At 42.2% G+C, this 5,916-nt stretch overlaps 1 long non-coding RNA gene across 1 annotated transcript; it reads left to right on the top strand.

Annotated features, from left to right (window-relative positions):
* On the top strand, positions 309-3,918 carry LOC110400199. The gene is made up of 3 exons (XR_002439695.1): positions 309-767; positions 2,852-2,923; positions 3,025-3,918. It is a non-coding gene; the product is annotated as an uncharacterized LOC110400199 (long non-coding RNA).

Raw genomic sequence — 5,916 nt, 5'->3', positions numbered from 1 at the left:
ATGTAGAGGTTCTTGTTATTTTATTTTTTATAAGAAAAAAAAATGAGCAGTTTTAGTGCTGGAACCTTGTGTGCAGGAGAGAGGCAAGTGTGCTAAATAGCTTCATGTTGGCCGCTCCCATCCTTGGTAGAGCAGCAGTGTGATAATCCTCTCCTGTGCGGCACAGGAAGATATTGCTTTCAATCTGGACCTCAATGTGAGAAGTACGATAGCAATTCAGAGCCTGGCGCTGATAATTAGGGAGCTGGAGGGACTGATTTATGAGGAAATAACATTGATCAAAATTTGCATTTAGAGCATTTTCCCACAGAGGATCACAACTGCCGTGTTAGTGTTCGACCAGCATTTTCAAAAGCAGACATTGATGGGCTGCGGTGCTCTGATGGACTCTGGTGCTCAGCAGCTTTTCTGAGCAGGTGTTGAACAAAGGCGAAGCCTGCTGAACACCCTCGTGCTAAACACTCCACGAGGAAGTGGTTGGTGGGGATGTAGCTGAAGCAGTAGACACATTACATCTGCTTGTGAAAACCCTCCCACAGCCCCTTGCCTTTGTTTTCAGCCAGGTGCTCCTGATTTAAACAGCTCAAGGGCATAAATAAGTGGCAGGAGTGAAGGATCACTGGGACCGTATAGGCACTACTGGTACTTGAGCAATGTACCTTGGAACCACTAGCAGAAAAACTAAGTAAAATGCACTCTCTGCCACTACTTTGAATGGCACAGCAATAGATGAAAGCATGCAGAGAGGAAGAAGTGGCTATTAAGAGGTAAGCCAGAGGGTACTGCAATTCAGAGGGCAGCTGCATCAGCTGCTGGCTGCAGGATCACATCCACCTGAAAGTACATGATGCAATGGGAGAGAAGAATATTGCAGAAAGTGGAGATGTGGGGATGTGATTAGATGTGAGATATATCCACACCCTTAAAAAGGGGAACTGAAGTCACTGAGAACTTTCTGTGATCTTACAAAAAAAAAATAACGATGAAGAGCAGCTTTACTTGGGATTCCTAATAGTGTCATCATAATACTGTGTGCACTGATTAAGTACCTGAACTTTATTTTAAAGTATTCCTTTTGGGAGCTGCCATGCTACTGACAGATTTATGCTGCACATTTCATGCTCCCATGCTTTTCCCCTGCTCCTGATCTCTGGACACCAATAAATACCTCCAGCATCTTCCCCCATTCTTACCTTTATTATGCAGAGAGTTGGAGTAGAAATGTTAAGATTGCTGTGAGTAGAGTGCCTGGGGCAAAGAGCAGGAAAGGACGTGCTGATGGCACCTGGATTAGCAGGTCTCCAGGATCCCAGCCTGGCTGTGTGCAGTTTCTGGGCATACCTAGGTTAGCAGGGGAAGGGGGGTGAGTAAATCCTGATGATTCACAGGGATGGGACAGGATGGAGAGGCTGACGACTGTCAGCTCCTAAAGGGTGCATAACAAGCATATCCAAAATCAACACATGGATCTCATTGAGAAAAACTGAGAAGCTGCAGAACCAATTCAGCAGACTAATCTGCTCCGCTAGCAGAAGGAAGGAAGCAGGATCTGCTACAAAAATAGAAAGGGATTATAGAGTCTTTATGTTGCTTTCCACTGCTTGTTCTGTAGAATACGTAATTTGTATTAGTGAAATTGAAGACATTGCAAAGCACTAAAAAGTAACCTTGGAGAAGTAGGATTTTTCATTGAGGTGGGACTTCACTCCTGCATGGCTATAGGTGACATAAGCATAGGGCACCAGCACATGACGAGTATGTGCTGCTCCTGCTGCCAAATATACAATGCTTTTATTTTGAAATATTCATGTAGGTCATTGCTCCAGTGAAGTATATACTTCAGTAATAATTTTCAAATCTCTCAGGTTCTCATCATTTAACCATTGTTAATTATTTGGCAATTACGCTAATGAAAGGTTAAAAATGATCGCAGAGCCATTTCTTCAGTCGGGGAAAGGAGAAATGGTTTTAAATTAAATCCTTGCAGTCGGTGCTTAATGGTAATGACATGCTATTTTTATATTATTTGAAGTAACAGATGATTACTTAGAAACTTTGACACTGGAAAATGGGCTAGAAAAGTATGGTGATCTAAATAACAGACAAGCATTCTTTGCTGTGAAATTAGGACATGGAAGAGGCCATTACAGAAATACAACTTTACAAGGGGATATCTTGATGAATACCACAATGCAAGACTCACAGATTTGCTGTCAGGGTTCAGGTGTAAAATAAGCAGAGGCTGTGGCATAGTCTCTTTTTTAAAATCATACCCCAAATATCAGTAACCTCTGTTAAGTTGCAAAGTTTTTACTTCTGCTATCTGAAATCTAGTATGATTTAACTACAATATCCGGGGGTTGTTGGCCTTTGGATGCTTCACACTGGGCGTTTTGAAGTCATCACTAAAAGATAAGCCCATATTTTAAGTGCTGCAGAGGAATTTAAGTGAGTGCTGTAAACAGCTGCTAGGCAATTGGTGACCTCTTGTCTATTAGAAATAGCCAGAGTACTTGTTTAGGCAAGAGAGATATTTGGCAAATGGAGTTCAAAGAAGAACAAATCCGAAGATTCAGTGATGCCCTGCAGTCTGTGGAAGCATGTGGTGGCATGAGAACTTCTTCCACTTTTCTGAGCAGTAACTAGGGCTTAATATCAAAACCTGAGCTGCAAAATACTTCAGGAAGTACTCTATTAAAGAACATTAGGGAATGCAGCCCCCCATCAGGCTTATCCTGACAGCAAAAAGGGCTGGCTTGATACTTCAGGAATTTCAAATAAAGAGCAGCGTAAATATATACCTGAACCATGGAAATATAAGCCAAAAAGAGCTAATTATTTCCACTTGTAGGTGACAGATGAACTCAAATATTAGAACAATATTTCATGGAAGGGGAAGAAGCAGCGAGATCAGGGAGATAAGGTAATGTACAGTGAGTAACCACTCCTTCCCAGAACTGCAAGTAATAATATAAATTCCCTCTCCTGCGTTTCTGGTGCTGTGCTGTTTTTGTCATCTTACAGTAACACCTCTGTCATATTGTGGCTGTTGGGGGAACGTGCTGCCCATGCTGCTGAGAAGCAAGGCCTGTTCCTGGCGCTCTCCGGGTTCCAGTGGGCTCTGTGCTGCTCTGCCCCTCACCACTTGCCTTGGCAAGCAGATATATCTGCTTATTACAGAGAAATATCTCACTTGTACCACTGGCAGCAAGCTGTGCAGCTCAGAGCCCACGCTTTTTTCCTGTCCTGCCACCAGAAGTCCACATCCTCCTCCTCCTCCTCCTCCTCTGGAGCGAGGGCAGCTCTGCCCTTCAGGCCATGGCCATCAGGATTGCATTTGTCTAAAATGAGAGAAGATTACTGCTGATGTTCCTGGCTCCTTACTGCAACAGCAAAATGGGAGATAAAATAAATGGCTTGACTGAAACCTTGCAAGAACATAAATTGCAGCGTAGATTAAGAAGTCAGTTTTGTCATAATAGAAGGCAGAGCTTATCATTACATTTCATTTCTCTTAATGGACACTTTCTGCTGCATTTACAGGAACAGGGCAATTCTTTCTGAGCTGAATTGTGTGTGTGTTTTCCCATGTGATTTAAACCAGGCAGAGCTTCAAGGCATATACACCTGAACTGCAACATACCCTTCCTTTTCTCTCATTTTCATTCCTGCAGTGACCAGACCGTGATCTGCTTCCAAGGCAATTATACCTGTCTCCTCAATTCAAAAGGATGAGAATGTTAGATAACAGAAAATACCTCAAATCTCTGACAGGTGCTTTTTGGTCCTCTCCCTTCTCCTCAGTGTTCATCAGCTCTAAAGACATACACTATTCTTTCCCTTGTTCTTCCTGGCACTCAAAAAATTGTTGCTCATTATCACTATAGAAATTATTATCACTTGTAACTTTTTTGGCTTTTCATGCCATGGCTTATGGGCTTGTTTTTTTTTTTTTTTTTTATATATATATATACAGCATCACTAGAATTGGAGCACTTTCCTATTTTTATTAGCAATTTATCTTGGAGGTGTTCTACACTCCAGTTCCTGCTGAGGTTTTTACATTATTGAACTTATCTGTATGAACCCATGGTTGAAGTAATCTTCCAAACAACTCTACACCAAGAGCACCTGCCAAGAGTCTTCAAGGGTGAGATAATTTCCCTCAAATGTACCTCTTTTATAAAAGGGTACAAAGGAATGAGCCCATAATACAGGGAAGAATAACCCTGTTGAATCAAATCATTCCATTTTTGTCTCTTTGTTATTGTAAACTTGGCATGCATGCATCTCTGAAGGACCCCAAGCCTTCCAAATTAGCTTGCTGGAAAAGCAGAGGAGCCTTAAAGGCAGGCAGTAGCAAAACCCCCTTCCCCACACCCTCACACTGTCCAGAGCCAGGCAGGAATAGCTCTGAACACATCCTCTCCGCCCCAGATTATTGCCTAAACACACACTGCTGTCCAGCACTTTGAAAGAGGTGCTGTGTGCTGAGACAGGCTTTTAATCTATTTCTCCCTCCCCGCACGTTCTATTCAAACGGCAATTTTTACTTGGATCCTAACAGATAAAGCATGACAGTCTTTTCCAAATAGAGCTGGGCTGAACTATTTCAAATGCCTACAGGATGTCAGTTATCCTCCTTGCTCTTCTGCAGCGATGAATGCTGTTGAAAACAGTCGCACTGTTGTGGCTGGAGCAGGCACATGTGTACCCACATGCCGGCAGCAGGAGCAGCATCACCAGCACTGTGCTGACCGTGGGGTTCAATCAATAACCCACAGCAAAGGCATCACAAGCTCTGCAATGCATCGGGGGATCTGAAAGCTGGCAAGTGGCATTGCTAGCAGTGAGCTGCTTCAATGCAAATCTGATTTTGGAAAATTTGGAATATTTGGGGTTCTATTTTTCAAAGACCCTATTAGACAATAGAAATTAGAAGGAGAAGTTATTAGAAGCAGTCATTTGTATTGCTCCATCTCCATAAAGTCATATTTTTTTTCCCCATAGCTGGGACAGTGTAAGGGAAACAATATGTTCTGATCTCAAGTTGAAAACAGACATTAACATACATGATATTGCCACTGAAGGGGTTAAAAATATACGTAAGATTTTCTACAACCTGCAAGGAGAAAGCTAACATGGGTTCGGACGCTTGTTAAGCGATATCTGTTAAAGAAAATTCTTCCATAATTCTCTAATTTTCCTCTGCATAAGTATTTCTATTCCTCTATGATCCAGTCTTTCCTTCTATTGCACAATCTTTTCCTTCACTTATTCCTTTTTTTTCCCCACATCTTTTCTCAAATATCTGCCTTCATCAATTCCACATCTGTTGTTCTCTGACACAATGTCCTTTCTCCTTTTTTTCTCTGCTGCCTAAGCTTCAGATGTGTCTACCTCTCATGTCCCTTTAGAAATATCTCCTCTGCTCTCTGCCTTTGTGCCTCACCTAAATCTCCTTCCTTAGGTGATAGTGCTCTTGTTAGCCAGCAGGGAGGCACAGTACATTGATGATAAGTAGAACTCACATGTACAAACAGAGATAACTCCAATTAGATTCTTGGGCTGTAACTGGTAATTTAACACCACACTGATTAAGTTTTAAGGACTGTTTCCTGATAAGCGCAAGAAGTCCTCCTGGACATCCCTTCAATCAGTTACTATTTGCTTACAGTCTCCCTACAGCACTCACAATTTTCTCTGGTAAGTGCATCATCTCTCTGAAGCTACTGACATTTCTGCAAATACATTTGGTCATGGAATGACAGCCTCAAGCAATGCAGATAACACTCAATTAGCAGGAGACTGCAAATAATGTGCTTGTCAGACACCTCCCAGTCCCAATGCCTTTCCATGATTGCTCAGGCCAGGGAATATTTTTTTGCCTCCTCTACTTTTCTGTGATTTGCATTT

This window comes from Numida meleagris, chromosome 5 (assembly GCF_002078875.1).
Source record: "Numida meleagris isolate 19003 breed g44 Domestic line chromosome 5, NumMel1.0, whole genome shotgun sequence".
NCBI lineage: Eukaryota > Metazoa > Chordata > Aves > Galliformes > Numididae > Numida > Numida meleagris.
The sequence above is the reverse complement of the archived record's forward strand: the minus strand, read 5'-3'. Positions and strand labels throughout refer to the sequence as shown.